The sequence below is a fragment of the Pleurodeles waltl genome, chromosome 7 (assembly GCF_031143425.1).
Source record: "Pleurodeles waltl isolate 20211129_DDA chromosome 7, aPleWal1.hap1.20221129, whole genome shotgun sequence".
NCBI lineage: Eukaryota > Metazoa > Chordata > Amphibia > Caudata > Salamandridae > Pleurodeles > Pleurodeles waltl.
The window spans coordinates 556,995,323-557,015,044 of NC_090446.1; positions in this window are offsets into that span (position 1 = coordinate 556,995,323).

Here is a 19,722-nt window from a genome sequence, read left to right on the forward strand (position 1 = left end):
CCATTGCCATACCGTCCATCCTGGAAGTGTTCATTGATGGTGCAGTGACGGAAGATGTATGAGTCATGTACACTCCCAGGATATTTAGCCACGATGTTGGTGATCAATCCCTGGTGATCGACTATGGTCTGCACGTTGATGGAATGTGTGTGCTTCCTGTTGCGGTAGAGGTGTTCAGTTGCAGCAGGTGGCACAAGGCGTACATGTGTGCAGTCGATTGCACCAAGGACGTGTGGGAAGCCACTGATTGCGGAGAACCCCTGTTTTGTTTCCTGCTGCTTCTGCAGTGTGTTAGGGAAGCAGATGTGGAGGGGTGTCAGTCGAATGATGGCATCCAGTACTTTGGGCAAAAAGGCGGAGAATGATGGTTGTGATATTCCGCCAACCAGGGCACCAGCTGTTTGGAAAGAGCCACTTGCCAGCATATGAAGTACGGCATGCAGCTTTGTTTCTGCTGGGATGGTGCGGGGTGTCACCAAAGTGGGGGCCAACTGCTGTTCAATGTTTCGCAGCAGCTGCTGAATGGCCTGCCAGTTCAACCGGTACCTCTGTATGATGTCCTGTTCCCTGAGGCCCTGAAGGGTTGTTCTTGGGCGGAATATCCTCTCCAGCCTTCTGCGCTGCCTTTGGGGTCCCTGCTGGTGTTGTTGTAGCTGCTGTTGTTGCTGCTGGGCTCTGCGTCTGCGTGCACGCTGGATTAGAATCACCTCCATGGCTCCCTGTTGCTGCTCTGCTGCTCTGCTGTTTGTTCTGTGTGTTCTGATTAAATACAGGTGTGTTTGCCCCATTTTAATGCCTGCCCTGACCCAGGCATTAATTTTTTACGCAAATTGAGCTGTGTGTCATTTTCTGGCTCCGCCTCCCGGCCGTGCGTCATTTTTGCCCGAATGCATAAATACGACGCATGGCAGTTTAAGCCATTTTTTGGACGGGAACACCTACCTTGCACATAATTAACGCAAGGCGGGTTGCCGCATCCAAAAAATGATGCACACAGCGGAATTTTGTCGTCCGTGGGCTCGGGCGTCAAAGTTTAAATACGGGGCAACGTTTGCGCTGATTGTGCGTCAAAATGTTTGATGCACAATCGGCGCAGAGGGAGTATAAATATGCCGCTTAGTATCCACATATTTGAGCTGCACTCTACGCCAAATGTGTGGAATCTGGGTAGACAGATATGGACATACCCTGATACTGTAAAGGCCCCTTCTCTGGGGCAAGGTGCAGAGCTGTGTCTCTGTCCCTGGAATTCAGAAGAAGACCACTTATGAGTTGCAGTGGGGCCCATGGCACAGGGCGCTGTCCCTGCAACGTGTGAGCACTCTCCAAAATGAAGGTGTTTTTAAAGGCTTCCCTGCCAAATAGGTGCTCCAGGAGTTTGTCCACAAATCAGTCCATACGCCCAGTGTTGGTAGACTCCGCCACCCCTATATTATGAATGTTATTACAGCACGAGCACACCTCCAGGTCTTAACTCTTAAATGCAAAACTTTTCAGGAGCTGTTCTACCTTTTCCAGGTGCTTTTGAGTATCTGCACAGTCATCCTCGATCCAGCCTTGCAGTAAGGGAGTCAACGTGAGAGTCTATTGCCTGAAATCCATCCTGGAGCTCACCCATTATTGCCTCTGTGTTGTCCAAAGAGGAATGTGATGTGGGGCCAGTTACAAGGTCATCAGATGTATGCGCATCCATGGTGGTGCGCTTTGGAGTTTTGTTGTTGTCGAGCAACAATTTTTTTTGCTGGAGATCTCCGTGACTCATTTCACGCTTCAGGAGTAGAGATCTGTATCAAGTCTGAGGTAGCCTGTGAGACACTACAGCAATGTAAGGCCAGGCCTTAGGAGCTGAGGTGCCCATTCAGCGTGCCATGTGCCAGTCTGTAATGTGCAGCACCCAGGGCAGAGAGGAATGCAGTATTCACCAGATGGGGTGCTGATCCTGGTAGGTAGCTACCTAGTCCAGGCATGACGGGGTCATAGTCAGATAGGTCACAGGCGAGGGAGCGTTAAATACTAGTCAGCTTTGGGACAATGGCGCTGCACATCCAGGTTCTCTAGTCACTGCAAAGGTATGGGGAGGGTCAGCACCTTAGCAGTGGAGAGCCTCGTAGGAGGTAGCCTGCCCAAGGACTCACCATTGTGTGTAGGGCAGGCCTGAGGGTCGGTTGGTCAGGAAGGTCACCTGTAAATAGGTCGCAGCACCCGGAGCACCTGATAGTAGTGACACAAGTACCTTTTGGGCCTCAGTTGTAGGGCAGCACCCACCGGGCTCCACAGCCATGCACTACCCCAGGTGAGACTGCCAACAAGGGCTCCAACCCCGCGCAATCAGCCGCAGCGCGGCAGACCCGCAGGACAAACCAGCAAAGCCACCAGATAAGGGCTGCAGAGTGCAATCAGTGGCAAATAGCAGGACTCACAATGAAGGAAGCATCCAACCTACACTCGTCCAATAGCGAGAATGCCTCCAGGGAGCCCCAGGTCTAGATGGCCTGTCCGGAGATAATCTGAGCCCCAGTAGATGGGGATTTAACAAGACAGTCTTGTCCTTACAGGAGGTAGTTGGAGATTCTAGTCAGGCGAGGCCTAACTTAAAACTTAATTCGCATCAGTCGTTCCGCTGCAGCCTGGCCCTTAGGCTCACCCACAGCCCATTTCACCACGGAGCCTCCGTGGGCAGCGTCCGGCCGCAGTGGCTGGCACTCAGCGCCACAGTGTATTATGCTAAATTTTCATGGCCGATAAGGGAACCTTAGTTTCCAGGTAGTGCAGGGCTTCGGCGCAAGTTAGTCAGCTCACTATACAACGGGTATGGTGTCCACAAATAGCATTAGATGGGCAGAGTCACCTGGAGCTTCACAACCGAGAGTCCATACTGGTCGATGGTCAGGCCACACCCACGACAGAAACCATCTTTGAATGGGATTTGTTTAAATATAGCAAATACCATTCCAAGGTGCCTGCCACTCAAGTATGAATACACAGAGGCGGCAGTGCGGGAATGGTTAAATACGCATTTAAGGATGGCTGTCCGTGGGTAGTGCAATTTGCTGTGCACTAGGCGCAAGAGAGCTGGTGGGGTTAACAGACACCGGCTAGGTAGTAGGGATGGGCAGTTAGTAAAGGGAGGAAGCAGGGGAATGGTCAGCTGGGAGAGAAAGAAGGAGAGAAAATAGTTGCTCACATGCACTGCAACGCAAGGTTTGACGTCAGCAGAGGAAGTATACGTCATCCATTCTAAACACTGTGGGCCTGATTCACAAAAGTAAACTTACACTTTTGTGTACATGTAGAAAAAATTGGTATTCACAAAGGTGCTTAATTAGTAGTATCTTTACTCCTATCTTTTTATGTGTGGAGACTCCGCAGTCATAAAGATACTACTATTAAAGTACCTATGTGAATAGCAAACAATTTTAAACTTAAAAGTGTAAGTTTAACTTCACTTTCACAGAGTATGAGAGAAAATTCACTATGATCTTCCGAGGGCTCTTCCGCCCGGGAAGTTGTTTAAACAGATCCCTGTGCACTCGCTGAATTTCCACTTCACGATTATCCATCCAGTTATCATACGGAAAGGAATTTTTCATAAGGTTAATCACTAATGTTTTAATATCCGAATTTTCCAAGCCCTCCTTCACCCCTAGAATCCTGACATTGTCCATCTGGCATTATGATGTGATACCGCGTGAGAATTTTCCTGGACCACTGTTTGGAGCGTCTCAAACCCCTCCTCTAAGTCCTGTGTACGCTGAGCCAAATTCTCAATTTTAACTTCTAGACTGGAGCAGGTGATTTGGATCCCACTCTGATTTGCCTCAGAGATTGCAAAACGATCCTTGATCTCCTGAGACAATTTAGGAAGAGTTGTTTGAACCAAATCCCAACCCCCAGGCCCGCTAACCAGTGCTCCCGAATCTTCCAACTCTCTGGGCATCTGGGGCCTTTGGGGGTATTCCACCGCTCCCTCCTGGCACTGTCCCATCACACAAGTTAGAGGGGACCACCCCTACCCCTGTGGGACCCTCATAAAATGTTGAAGTAAAAAACTAGGCGGGTGGCACATATAGGTAACTCCATCAAAACTGCATTCTCCAAATCCAACCTCCTTACCTAACTTCCACACTCAGTTAAACTTAGCTGCTTCTTCTTACAGAAGGTAAGAAGATCACTCATCTCTGTCCGAGATCTAAAATACGATTTTAAGGAAGGCGTGATTCTCTTTGAGTTTTTGATTAACAGACTCTTATCCTCTGTTAGGGATTTCTCTGCTGCCACTCTCATTACAAGTGATTTCAGTGCGTTTTTGAGGTGGGGGGGGCCTTTGTTAACACATTCTTCAGGTGAGGTTTAACCATCCTAACAGAGGCCCTCACTTTCATCTGTTCTAATCCTAACCTCAGGCCTCCCTCCACTGCTACGAGAATGCCGGGGCCTCAACAAATGTCTCTCAGAACCACTCCGCTTTATGAGATTCACAAGTTGAGCCTTATCATCAGCTCGTTTACCCAGCTTGCCTTCTGAACTTTGGTCTGAAAGCTCCATTAACTGAGGAAGCAACTTATTTCATTCCTCTGCCCCGCTCATCAGTTTCAGGCGTTTTCTTTCTCCATTACAGGCTCCAGGACCGGCAAGCAACTTGTGCTGGCTCTGCCCCAGCTGCCCTCTGTGAGGTCTCCAGCGTGCTGTGCGCTGGGTCCGGAGCGCGTCAGCTGCAGAAATCCACAAGAAAAAGACCCCCGGGCCACCATGGAGACCAGCACCATAAATACGGTAAAAAGGTGGGGTGGGGGGGCCTACGTTATCCTAAGCATTACCGCACCGCCAGGAGATCAGCCGTGGGGTTAATCTGACCGTAATGCGGCTCTCCCCGGGCGGCTGCTCCAACCGAGCCCTAGCTAGCCACCATGTTCCCCTAAAAGCTGGCTCGTTACAAGCTCTAGGGGCTTCTTTCAGGATTCGCAGCCAGATGTATCATCACGGCCCTTTGCAATTCGGAAATAGCGATTTTTAAGAAATCGCTATTTCCGACTCGCAAAGTGCCATGTTTCACATTTGCGATTCGGTAATAGCGATTTCTTAAAAATCGCAAATGCTATTACCGAATCGCAAATTGCGATACCGGCCCCATTTGCAGCTATGGGCCTGTTGGCCCATATCTGCACATTTTTAGCATTTCCAAAATTGCGATTTCTGAACCAGAAATCGCAATTTTGGAAATGCAAAACCCCAGGGTGCTGGGGGCCTAAGGCCCCCTCTGCTGCACCTCAAACATTTTTTGGGGGACATGTAAGGTGCACACATGCCAAAAGGGCATGTGTGCTTTACGTGTACAATTGAAAAATGCATTTTAAATGCATTTTTAAATTTTGCACCAGGTTACCACCTGGTTTCTTTTCATGGTATTTTGCATGTGCAAAATGCCATTCTGCGAAAAAGTTGGACTCGCAAAACCAGGTCGCAACCCAAAAAATCGCAATTTGTGCAATTTATTAATTTTGGTCTGCGAATGCCTTTCCTGCATCGCAGACTACTTTTTTGCACTCGCAAACAGCCGAATTTTGTGATTCACACCGTTTGCAAGTGCAAAAAAGTTTCATACATCTTGGCCCATATCTGATGTCTCTAAGGAGGCCGCAGATAGGCAGTGGGAATTGGGGAAGAGGTTGGAGGAATTGAGGAAACTGAGTGCTACAGCGCAATTGAGGTTTTGGCTTTTATGAAAGTTATGTGGCGAAACAAGATGTATAATTTTTCGGAACCTGTGGAGGTGGGTATTTTTATCTCTCAGATAGCGAAGGAGGGGTGCCCTAGTAGTAATTAAGTACAGAGATCTGATGTAGGCTCTCTTATAGGATTGGGTGGAATGGGCATCAGGATATGCCTAGTATGAGATGGGAGGGTTCCCCTGGGGTGGGCACTTATGGTGGGGTGCAGTGGGAAAAAACAAACAAAAAATTGAGGCCCATATTTATACTTTTTTAGCGCCGTATTTGCGCCGCTTTTTGACGCAAAACCAGCGCAAACTTGCAAAATACAATTGTATTTCACATAAAAAAATGACGCACATGCGGCGCTAAAAAAGTATAAATATGGGCCTGAATGTCCTCAATTTAAGGCAGGTGACCGGTCAGATAACTATCAGGGTGATTAGCGGCCTGACAGAGGTATTAAGTAGTTTTTTTGGGCATAGAGCCCAGTGGACATTAGGCTGGACTGAATGGGTTTGGGTCAGGAAAACTTGATGAAATCATGGGCGATCCTTTGTTGGAATGTTAAGGGCCTCAGAGTTGTTAAGAGATGTCGATTGATTCTGCAATATATAAAAGATAGTGAAGCCCAGATTTTGACGCCACAAGAGACTCACCTTTTGAGGCAGGAGTGTAAAGATCTCTTCTCCAAGCTAGGATGAGTGGAAACTATAATAGCAAAAGTTCAATCATGCTAATCCAAAGGAGTGGCCCTGGTCCTTAATGCAAACTCAGGGGCAAGCTTAGTTCGGTGTAAGATAGATGAGGGAGGGCGATGAATAATTGCAGAGATAAAGGTCCACAAGGTTATATACCCTCTAGTTAGTTATTACAGGACAAATGTGGATGACACTACCTCATTGTCCCAGTTGTTTGACAACCTTCTTGTGTTTAAAGCACCTGAATGTGTTACCTGTGTGGTGACTAACTGTCTCACTGAGGCTCTGCTAATCAGAACCTCAGTGGTTATGCTCTCTCATTTCTTTAAAATTGTCACTGACAGGCTAGTGACCAATTTTACCAATTTACATTGGCTTACTGGAACACCCTTATAATTCCCTAGTATATGGTACTGAGGTACCCAGGGTATTGGGGTTCCAGGAGATCCCTATGGGCTGCAGCATTTCTTTTGCCACCCATAGGGAGCTCTGACAAATCTTACACAGGCCTGCCACTGCAGCCTGAGTGAAATAACGTCCACGTTATTTCACAGCCATTTTTCACTGCACTTAAGTAACTTATAAGTCACCTATATGTCTAACCTTTACATAGTAAAGGTTGGGTGCTAGGTTACTTAGTGTGTGGGCACCCTGGCACTAGCCAAGGTGCCCCCACATTGTTCAGGGCCAATTCCCCGGACTTTGTGAGTGCGGGGACACCATTACACGCGTGCACTACATATAGGTCACTACCTATATGTAGCTTCACAATGGTAACTCCGAATATGGCCATGTAATATGTCTATGATCATGGAATTGCCCACTCTATGCCATCCTGGCATAGTTGGCACAATCCCATGATCCCAGTGGTCTGTAGCACAGACCCTGGTACTGCCAAACTGCCTTTCCCGGGGTTTCACTGCAGCTGCTGCTGCTGCCAACCCCTCAGACAGGCATCTGCCCTCCTGGGGTCCAGCCAGGCCTGGCCCAGGATGGCAGAACAAAGGACTTCCTCTGAGAGAGGGTGTTACACCCTCTCCCTTTGGAAAATGGTGTGAAGGCAGGGGAGGAGTAGCCTCCCCCAGCCTCTGGAAATGCTTTCATGGGCACATTTGGTGCCCATTTCTGCATAAGCCAGTCTACACCGGTTCAGGGACCCCTTAGCCCTGCTCTGGCGCGAAACTGGACAAAGGAAAGGGGAGTGACCACTCCCCTGACCTGTACCTCCCCTGGGTGGTGCCCAGAGCTCCTCCAGTGTGCTCCAGACCTCTGCCATCTTGGAAACAGAGGTGCTGCTGGCACACTGGACTGCTCTGAGTGGCCAGTGCCACCAGGTGACGTCAGAGACTCCTTGTGATAGGCTCCTTCAGATGTTGCTAGCCTATCCTCTCTCCTAGGTAGCCAAACCCTCTTTTCTGGCTATTTAGGGTCTCTGTCTCTTGGGATTCCTTAGATAACGAATGAAAGAGCTCATCCGAGTTCCTCTGCATCTCTCTCTTCACCTTCTGCCAAGGAATCGACTGCTGACCGCGCTGGAAGCCTGCAAAACTGCAACATAGTAGCTAAGACGACTACTGCAACTCTGTAACGCTGATCCTGCCGCCTTCTCGACTGTTTTCCTGGTGGTGCATGCTGTGGGGGTAGTCTGCCTCCTCTCTGCACTAGAAGCTCCGAAGAAATCTCCCGTGGGTCGACGGAATCGTCCCCCTGCAACCGCAGGCACCAAAAAGCTGCATTACCGGTCCCTTGGGCCTCCTCTCAGCACGACGAGCGAGGTCCCTCGAATCCAGCAACTCTGTCCAAGTGACTCCCACAGTCCAGTGACTCTTCAGTCCAAGTTTGGTGGAGGTAAGTCCTTGCCTCACCTCGCTAGACTGCATTGCTGGGAACCGCGACTTTTGCAGCTACTCCGGCCCCTGTGCACTGCCAGCGGAAATCCTTTGTGCACAGCCAAGCCTGGGTCCACGGCACTCTAACCTGCATTGCACGACTTTCTAAGTTGGTCTCCGGCAACGTGGGACTCCTTTGTGTAACTTTGGGTGAGCACCATTTCATGCATCCTCGTAGTGCCTGTTTCTGGCACTTCTCCGGGTGCTATCTGCTGTTAAGAGAACTCCTTGTCTTGCTCGACATCCCCTCTACCTCCTGGTCCAATTTGCGACCTCCTGGTCCCTCCTGGGCCACAGCAGCATCCAAAAACGCTTACTGCACGATTTGCAGCTAGCAAGGTTTGTTGGCGTTCTTTCGGCGGGAAAACACTTCCGCACGACTCTACAAGGCGAGAGGGATCCGTCCTCCAAAGGGAAAGTCTCTAGCCCTTTGCGTTCCTGCAGAAACCTCAGCTTCTTCTGTCCAGTAGAAGCTTCTTTGCACCCGCAGCTGGCATTTCCTGGGCATCTGCCCATCTCCGACTTGCTTGTGACTTTTGGACTTGGTCCCCTTGTTCCACAGGTACCCTCGACTGGAAATCCATCGCTGTTGCATTGTTGGTTTGTGTCTTTCCTGCCTTATTCCCCTATCACGACTTCTTTGTCCTTTGGGGAACTTTAGTGCACTTTGCACTCACTTTCCAGGGTGTTGGGGTGGGCTATTTTTCTAACCCTCATTATTTTCTAATAGTCCCAGCGACCCTCTACAAGGTCACATAGCTTTGGGGTCCATTCGTGGTTCGCATTCCACTTTTGGAGTATATGGTTTGTGTTGCCCCTATCCCTATGTGTCCCCATTGCATCCTATTGTAACTATACATTGTTTGCACTGTTTTCTAAGACTATAACTGCGTATTTTGGTATTGTGTATATATATCTTGTGTATATTTCCTATCCTCTCACTGAGGGTACACTCTGAGATACTTTGGCATATTGTCATAAAAATAAAGTACCTTTATTTTTAGTATAACTGTGTATTGTGTTTTCTTATGATATTGTGCATATGACACTAAGTGGTACTGTAGGAGCTTCACTCGTCTCCTAGTTCAGCCTAAGCTGCTCTGCTAAGCTACCATTATCTATCAGCCTATGCTGCTAGACACCCTATACACTAATAAGGGATAACTGGGCCTGGTGCAAGGTGCAAGTACCCCTAGGTACTCACTACAAGCCAGTCCAGCCTCCTACAACAGTCATTAGTCTAGGCTAGACTACTTTCGTGTTGAGAGAAAAGTGATGGAGAGAGTCACCGAACTGGATCAGATGCCCATCCATTTATCGGACCATTTGGTCTTACTGTTAAAAATTCAGCAGAAGGAGGGACGGGCGGAAAGGAGATGGACAATGGATAGAAGAATGTTGGCGCAGTCACAGTTAGTTTACAGGATATCCCAGCAGTCACATGAGTTTTTGTTCCTGGAATATGGCATCAGCTCCGCTTCATGTGGTGTGGGACACTTATAAGGCCCGGTTAAGGGGGGAACGATAACTCACTGGGTGAGGCAGGAGAAGTTGCAACAAGATGAATTGGAGGGGGAGACTGCAAGAGTAGAAGAGGAGTTGAAGACAGATATACTCAGTGAGGCAGGGAAGGGTGTAGCACTAGAGCATCGAGAAGAATTACAGTTAAAATTCCACACTTTGGTCGAGGATGAGGTGACTCAGCAGTGAGAAGCCAGCAGAGCGTGTGACATCATTCACGGGGAAAGTTGTGGTAAGCTGCTGGCTTGGAAGAACAGATTGGAGGTGTGCCAGAATAACATCAAGAAGGTCATGAATCACAGCGTAGGTGTGGTGGTTGAGGACAACCCCAGAATAATTGCTGCACTTAAATCCTTTTTTCAGGAAGTATATAGGGAAAATGTAGGTCCAGTTTTAGGGGCAATAGAGGCTTGCCTTGGGCGGAAGCATCTTCCAAGATTATCGAGTGAGGACGCACAATTATTGAGTCAAGAAATATTGGGTAGTGAGATTTTAGCCGCTGTTAAGAGAACAAAGAAAGGGAAAGCGACGGGTCCCAACGGGATCCCTAATGGGCTGTGTGTAGTAATGGAAGAAGTCATTATTCCAGTATGGGTGCAGTTGTTTAATGCTATACAGTTGGGGGGTTCCCCCATCCCGAATTCCTGGAATGATGCAATAATCTCCTTGTTGTTGAAACCCGGCAAGAATCCCTTGGAATATCACTCTTCTCACAATTGCAACTATAAGGTCTTCACCAGTAATTTAGCAGGGCGCTTGAATAAAGTGGCTGGACATTTGATACATCAGGACCAGCAGGGATTCCTGCCGGGCAGAAATATGAGAGATCTCAATAATTCCTTGATTGGTTCCATTGATTAGGTTACAGCTTTAAATATCCCATTGGCAGTTGTAACAATAGATGCCGCTAAAGCATTTGACCATGTGAACTTGAAATATCCCAGGGTGGTCTTAGCTCACTTTGGAATTGGAAAAGTCCCTATTCAGTGTTCTGACAAAGATATACAGTGCTCCATCTGCGAACAGTTTAGTTAATGGCATTTTATCGCCAAAAGTGGAGATAGGAAGAGGGACCAGAGAAGGGTGTCCTCTCTCCCTGATCCTTTTTGTTCTACATTGAGCCCTTCACGTAGAGTTTGAGGTCAAATAAATGTATAAGACCTTTTGTGGTCGACGATTTTTATAGGAAAGTGGTGCTATATGCCGATGACTTGATGGTATACACCTCTGATGTCACATATGCGATCCCTAACCTTGTGAAGGAAGTGAGGATCTTCTCAAAATTGGCTGGTTATGAGGTAAATGAAGGGAAAACAGAGATAATGTCCTGGAACCAAGTCTGTGAAGATCATAGAAAGGTCCCTGAAATACAGTATTTCGGTATAAAGATAATGCAAGATTTAGGAGAGCTAGCCTTTAGGAATCTAGAAAAGGTGGTTAAGGAGGTTGGGGCTCTCCGAAGAAAGTGGGAAAATTTGCCACTTTTGATTTTTGGACGTGTTAATCTGATCAAGATGTCTATACTTCCGAAGATTTCATTCTTAATTGCTAATATTCCCGTACGTTTTGATAAAGAAGTTATCCTAAAAACTGCAGGAGAAGATTTTATCATTTATTTGAGCCAGCATAGGTATTCACCTTTCCAGGAAAAAATTGAGGAGGAAGTTGGGTGTTGGGGGTCTGGCTCTTCCTGATCTACAGTTGTATTGTTGGTCTTATCAATTAAAAAATAATAGGATGCTGTTGTTGACTCCAGATGGCTCAATAATGGGGTCTATGTTCAGGACAATGTTGAGAGGGTATCCTGTAAGCGGCTTCTCCTATAAGTTCGGGGCTCCAAAATTCTTCAAAAAAGTTAGACTGAAATGTCTACGAGCAGCTGCTGTTAGTTGGTATGAAATTAGATCCTTTCTTGGTATCTGTTACTATAGCAAATTAGCCCCCATTTGGGATTCACCAGGGAGTGTCTATTGGATAGCTTGGCGGTGCCCTTCAAACACAGTGGAGTTACAGTTAACCGAAGAGGGGCCAGTTTTGAGGTGGGAGTTTTGGAACAATAAGACACAAGGGGCCATATCTAGATTTAAGATTTTTCAAGTGAATGGGTGGCTTAAAGGTCAGGGGGGTCTTGGCCCAGACCCCTCCCAAATGGAGCAGGATTTGCAGGTAGCTGGTGACAAAAGGAAGGAAGTCTCTCAATGATATCAACATCTTCTATCAAGAGTAGAGAATGTGTCGCAACCATTATATAAGAAATGGAGTGGATTTCTGCCGGAGGAGGAGCTGGAATAGTTATGGCAAGTATCCTTGGATACATTATACTCAGTGGTCAAATCAGCAGCGTTAAGAAGGAACCAACATTGTACCCTTCACAGAGTGCTCTGGACCCCTGGGAGGTTGGCAACGAGAAAGAGAAGTTGCTCAGCATCAGAGTGTAAACGGTGTGGTAGCTTAGAGGCAGACGATGTTCACATGTTTGCCGCCTGCACAAAATTAAAAGGATTCTGGTCGGCAGTGGGTAAGACAATCTCTGTTTCTCTGGGTTTTGTAGTTGAAATGACCCCCCACCTAAATATGTTTGGGATTCTGACTTTGGACATGGACCCTCCCCCCTCTTTTCCTTTTCCTCTTCCTTTCTCTAAGTTACATCAAAGAAAGCTGGTGTTTTATCTACTACTTGCAAGAAGGGAAGTTTGTAAAAATTGGGCTTAATACGCCCCCTTTAATTGGAAGGAATGAAGAAGTTTGTTTCTTTTCTTTAAAGAAGTAGATAGAAGGGAAGCAAGGACATTTGGGAATCAGATTTGGGAGCTTTTAAAGATCTGAGGTGTTTAATATGTATATTGTTCGATGATTATGCATCCCTGACCTGGCTAGGTTGGGATCTGGTCTCATCGTACAACCCAGAGGGTAGTTTCTTCCTGAGCTCATGAGGTTGGCGGCACCTGACCAGAGTTCAATGGCAAAATATTTTTTTTAATGAGGGCAAAAAAAAAAAAAAAACGTTTACCTTTGTGAATCATACCCTGTGAAATCGAATCCTAGACATGAAAAACACAAGAATAAGCAGGAAAGCCATTGAATCGGGAGTGGAGAAGTGAGACACATATCAGGGCCATCCAATGATGAGCCAAGGGCTGAACCAAAGTATGTACAGTATATAAATATATGTAATGTATTGAAAACAATAGATCTCCAAAAGAGAGTTACATTTGTCTTTAGCTTGGGTATTCCAACTAGTTTGTCTTTCTACACATACCTCCCTAGACCTAACATCGTCACCCAAATTAATAATTGCCTACTTGAATTAGCTCTCCTCTAATAATGCAAAAAAAAAAACACAATTACCCATAACGATTAGAGGGTAGTCTAGAAATTCAGGATTGAGTGTAAGGAATTGCACTATGATATTGTTCGTTTTGCGTCTCCTTTCTGTGAGAAGTACATAAGTAAAAAAAAATTCCTGTATGGTTATTTTCATTGTCCCATGTTTACTTTTTTGATCTGCTTCTACTGTGCTGTGACACACTGAGGTGAAATTGTGCTTTCTTGATTTGAAGATTTTATTGTATCAGTACTTGGTCGATGGTTAATGTTTCAGTAATCTTTACCTTTTCAGCATCTAAAATTATTGCATTATGTGTTAAACAAAAGCTGACATACTATAGCAAGGCCGACTGGTATATGATTCAGCAGCTGCAGTTTTTTTTGCATACTTATGGACTTGTTGCATTTGCCACATAATCCATTTTCTGCTGCATAATCTGCAGAATCAAAAGTTACTCAAAACGTTTCAAGATATGTTCATGCGTAGAGGAAGTCCTATCATAAAGATGAACTGGTCATCTTTCACTTGCTTATTTCTAAATTTGGTTGTTGAACTGGTACTAATGAGGTGAAGTTCTTGCACAGACAGTATTACCATGTGTAAAAAATACAAAATAATAAAGTAATACAAACAGAAAATGTGCTGCACTACACCGCATAATTTGCCTTTTCTTGCCGCATAATTTAGTCCATCCTGCCACATAATTTAGTGCTCCCCAGCTGCATAATTCCATTGGCCCTGATTGTAGGAAAACATTCTACACCTATAAGTGCTGGTTTTTATTTCCTTCAGATTTGGGGAAGCTTTGCAGCCAACATCTTCAGTGCTATAATATCCGGGGTTGCACTGATTATATATGCTGTCTACATCATTTTACGCTGGGTCATATGTGTTGGTTGGTTCAGGCCTTGCTATCAAAAACAATGTGCGAAGTTCCACAAACATTTGTATGTGCCACTTGTTATTCTGCAGTTGGGTAAATATTAGAAGGCAGCTGGATGGGGCTGCTCACTGACCGCATTTAGCCCTAAAGTCTGGGTAGGGGCTGATCTATATGGGTTTGCATTGTACAGAACCTACCACGTTTTTGACAGCTTGTATTAATCATGGTGAGTAGTTCAGATTTAGGGGACTTTTAGAGAAAGCAGGCAGTATCACTAATAGTGTTGGACTGACCTGTTGGGCAGTCTGACACCGCCAGATATGCCAGTTTGAAATACATTTGATTGATATAAAGTCAAAAAAACTTCCGATGGTGCTCCATACATTAATGATACCAAATTGGGAAAAACATATTCTTGTTGGTGACTTTGTGCTAGAAGTTGTTTCCAACCCAACATCACTAAGTACACTGCGAAACTGCAGAAGCGTTTATAATGATAACAAATTAATGCAATTAACATGTAGAAATAAATGTGTTGGCCTCAGGCAAAATGCTGCATTTTGAACATAAGTGAGAGCAGTAGGCTTTCATAGTACATGTATTCAGTTAGAAAGCCGGTAAAATGTATGTTTCTTTCTTTTACGCGGACCTAGGACAGGACTGTGAGATGTTAAACTTTCAATGAGGCAAATGTGCTGAGATAGTATGATTTAATGTAAGATGTTAGATTTCGACCTCCCCACATGCATAGTTTTCATAAAATATAATACTGTGTTAGAATGTTTTGTTTGATTTCTTTCAAATGATTCATATGAACAACAATATATTCAGTTAAGAATGGATGAGAACCATATTATCTCATTTAGTAATGTAGAGATCTAACCATGAACTGTTTTAGACTTGTAGTAAGTAAATGATGGGAAACATACCTCAACTAACTAAATCTATTCGCAATGTTTCTTGTTAGAACTTTAATATTTGCGAATCATTGTCTTCAGAATGCTTAAAGAACTGAGGGGCATATTTATACTCCGTTTGCGCCGGAATTGCGTCGTTTTTTTTGACGAAATTCCGACGCAAAACTAACTCCATATTTATACTTTGGCGTTAGACGCGTCTAGCGCCAAAGTCCATGGAGTTTGCGTCATTTTTTAGCGTGGACACCTACTTTGTGTTAATGAGATGCAAGGTAGGCGTTCCCGTCTAAAAAATTGACTCCAAGGCATGTGCGCCGTATTTACACTCCCGGGCAAAATTCACGCCGGGAGTGGGCGGGTCAAAAAAAATTACGTCCGGCCGCTTTTGCGCCGTTTTTTAGCGCCTGGAAAAGGCAGGCGTTAAGGGACCTGTGGGCTCTGAAGGAGCCCAGAGGTGCCCTCCCATGCCCCCAGGGACACCCCCTGCCACCCTTGCCCACCCCAGGAGGACACCCAAGGCTGGAGGGACCCATCCCAGGGACATTAAGGTAAGTTCAGGCAAGTCATTTAAAAAAAAAAAAAATTGTGACATAGGGGGGCCTGATTTGTGCCCCCCTACATTCCACTATGCCCAATGACCATGCCCAGGGGACAGAAGTCCCCTGGGCATGGCCATTGGGCAAGGGGGCATGACTCCTGTCTTTGCTAAGACAGGAGTCATTTCTATGGGGGTTGGGAGTCGTAAAAAATGTCGCAAATCGGGTTGAGGCGAAAAATTTGCCTCAGCCTGACTTGCCCCATTTTTTAGCGCCCAAGCTCCATATTCCCCTCCGCCGGCGCTGCCTGGTGTACGTCGTTTTTTTCCACGCACACCAGGCAGCGCCGGCGGCTAACGCCGGCTAACGTCATTGATTAAATACGGCGCCCGCATGGTGCTTCAGAATGGCGTTAGCCGGCGCTAATTTTTTTGGCGCAAAACTGCGTTAGCGCAGTTTTGCGTCAAAAAGTATAAATATGGCCCTGAAGCTTTCCTGTTTCCAAGGTGACACCTCCTCCTGACTGGATGAACTGCTGAGACTTGCAATTTATTGTAGCGAACTGCTGATATGAGAAATTATAAAATGTATGTTCCTAGACTAGACACACAGATCCTGCTTACACTCTTTCCATAATTCTCTGCAGAGCCCTTTGCAGACGCTTCTCAGATTAATTCTGAGAGACCCTTTTCTTTCCTCTGCCTGAACCTATGCTGCTCTGAGACGCTACTGAGTTTTTTAAACCTCTCTTTATGGGAAGTCCTGCATTATGGTTTGAGATTATATGCTAAAAGTTTCATGCTTTCATCTCTCCAATTTTGAACTCTTAATGGGTTCTGACTAATGCTTTTCTCATTTTTCATAGATTAGAATAGGGACATTTCCTTTAAGGAACACGCTTTATGCATTTGCTCTGATATTAATGATTTATACTGTCTATGAATTTACTGATTATTTGTGATTGAACATAAAAGATTTACTTACTAAAGATTTTAAACAAAACCTTTAAAGCTCACACCAACTCTCATCATTGACTACCAAAGATTGTAATTGAAACTTTGATAAATAAATTGATTTGATTTGCAGCATCTGATTGGTTCCCCCTTACCTCTAAGGTCCTCACCTTGGGCCCAGTAATAGAACAGGGACTTTCTGTTCCAGATGAGTAGATATGATTGACGGCGTGAACCGAATATATTTAAAGTCCCTGCTTCACCAAAGCTTTCACCTTCCACGATATAAGTATGGTCCCACCATGCCTAGGTCTATTGGATGAACAATAAGGACTACCTGAAGTTACCCGCATGACATGGGGTCAGTTAACAGCTGGGTAAAAGTTGTTTTCAATTGTTAACCTGACCCCAAAAACAATGTCTTTCTTTGATTGGTCTGTGGTTGGCTCTCACTTTTTTGGTATGCCTATATCTTTCCACTCATAGACTGCACACTTCAGGACATTACACTGGCCACTGGAAACATATCTCCACCTAGGTTTCCATTTTTATTCAAGCCAGCACTATAGTAAAGAGTTCTGTGATACAATATCAGTATCAATAATACCAATCTGCAGTAATATTGCATCTACTACATCCCCATAAGCATACTTTGCAGAGTAATTATACATTTACTTATATAATGCCACATGTACTTACATAGACTTAACCAGAGATGTAGTGGCTACATCGAAGTAGTGGTTACAATATTATTATCATGACACACAACGCTTGCAAGATAGCCGTAGTGCACTTAATAAACTGAGCAGTTTCTCAGTCTTCCAAGGCTAAATCGACCTGAGCTGTTGGCATGAAATAATCTAGAAAAGATGCAGATTAAACCTATGATTGCAGGATTTGTGGAATTAGAAAACACTGATCATTTAACCTCAGTAAATGCTGTACTTAAACAAGTGGTTCTATATGCAGAAGGGGCTTTAGACGTTCTATACATCCTAGGGGCTCCAGACCAACAAACTAGAGGTGGGTGATGTGGCAGAGCAGTGCTTAATTTTTGCCGGTGGTTGGCGATTGGGGGCGCCGGAATTTATTTTTGAGGGCTGGCACTTATTTTTCTGCATCAGGCATTTACTGTGAGCAAAAGACACATATGGGAAAGATGAAGAAAGAGAAAAACGAAAAAGCGTCACAAAGGGAGAAGGCAGAATGGTGCAAGAGTAATTTGAAGGGGCAGAGAGTGGCTGTAAATGGATCAAAGGGTCCCAAGATGGCTTTAGGATTACGCTGCCTCAGTATTCTGTGCTCACACATTTAAAAGCAGCAGCCGCATGTTTCATAGGAGAGTTTTGGGTACCAGCACATTTTTATTTACAAATTAAGCACTGCAGCAGAGTCTCAGCTGGCTCCACAATCAGAGACCTTTGATTGGTTGCCTGTCCACAAAAGGGCCACTGGTCAATGTACGTCAGAAGGTCTGTGCTATTTAAGGCAGTTTGTCCAACATAAATGTTTTTCCTATTACACCAGGCACAACCTGTCCATTCTGGACAGGAAACAGGACAAATTAACCCTATGCCCTGGGAAAAAGCTCTGAGTATATGAGGGGCATTTATTTTTGTTTTCCAGAAACAGCCTCCTTGTTCAAAGTTTGTTACTGAAAACAAAACAAAAGGATGCCCTCTCAGCAAACTGTTAGGTTGTCTGTGCCACTGGTGGTTAACTAAACAGCCTTGAGAGTTATTTCCTGTACGATTTGTATGCTTTGCAATCAGATAGTTCAAGAAACACATCACATAGAAATGAAGCTTTCCAATTATTGTAATTTTAACCATGTACATTAGTTGATATTGTATGTATATTTTGTGTCAGAAAAATCCCTCTGACAGCATATCTTATCCTTGCCATAATTACACTGAACTTGACATTATTATAATAAATATATCCTACTATATGTGATTGTAAAACCTGTCAATTCTCAAACTTTCTCTGGAAAAATGCCTCTATTGGCAATGTTTTCTAGTAAATGAGTCACTTTAATTATGTGCATTTATTAGATCCTTTGAATGTTAGCTTCTCCATTTGAAGACAATGGGAGAGCAGCAGGCTATAAACATTGGCATAGATCCGCTGCTGCTGCCAGTGCTCCTTCCTACTCAAAACCAATCCTGCTTACAATGCAGGCACTCTTGCACCATGGTACAAAGGTGCCTGCATTTGAGCTAGGCCGCATATTGTGTGCCAGCACTGGGAAGAGTCAGGAATTAGCCCTACAATGCTAACTACAGTACATTCCCGCTTTTTCCCTATAATGCAGCACAGCAAGGTGACTTGCCTCACTGTACTAAGCTGCACTGTGTGCTATATTGTTAAATATGCCCCCTAGTCTTTCTTAATGGGGTTTAACTCCAGAATAAAGGTGCATGCACACTGGATAATGCAGATAATGGCTGAGAAAGCTCCTATTTTAAATCACAATTCCAACAATGTAGTTCAGAATAATGTTGTCATTTTTAGGTTGCTGTGATAGACAAATAAGCAAATATATACCTTTCTAAAAAAGAATTATGAAAAATAGACTCTTTTCATCGACTATGAAACTCACCAGTGTCGTGTAGTTGAAATATTTGAAAGCAAATAGTATTGAAGCAATGCTGGCGTGCCTCTAATCATTCTATATTTTAAAGTAAATACGTTAGATTTACAGTATATATCCTAAGTCTCGAAGCTGCATCTTAAATTATTTCTCAACAATCATGCTGGCAAATCTTGTTAAAATATGTTATGAGAAGCAGGACACAAGGAGGGTTTAAGAGTCAGTGAAAAGAGAGGGGAATGTGGATTGTTAGGGGTACTTAAGAATGAGGATGTTTGCCCTGTTGCTCAAAGACACAGATGAATTGCATTTAATCTACAAGAAACTATTGAGAAAGAGCTTGAGACATTACTTAAGCATGATACCGTTGAGTGATCTACTGGCCCAACTCCATGGCTTTTGCCCATAGTGGCAGTGCCAAAAAGGGCAGTGAAAGAACTGTATGCATCTGTTTTGGTATGTATCAAGCTTGAAAGGCAATTGAAAGAGAGCAACATCCAGGTCCATACATTGTCCTCATGATCACACACCTAAATGGTGCTGAAGTCTTCTCTCGCCTTGATCTGAGCAAAGGGATTCTCCAATTGGAACCTGAAGAAAATTGCAGGCACATTTCTACCTTTTCTACTCACATTGGTGTGTTCAGATATTAAAGATTACATTATTGTGTGTCATCAGCTGCAGAACGTTTTC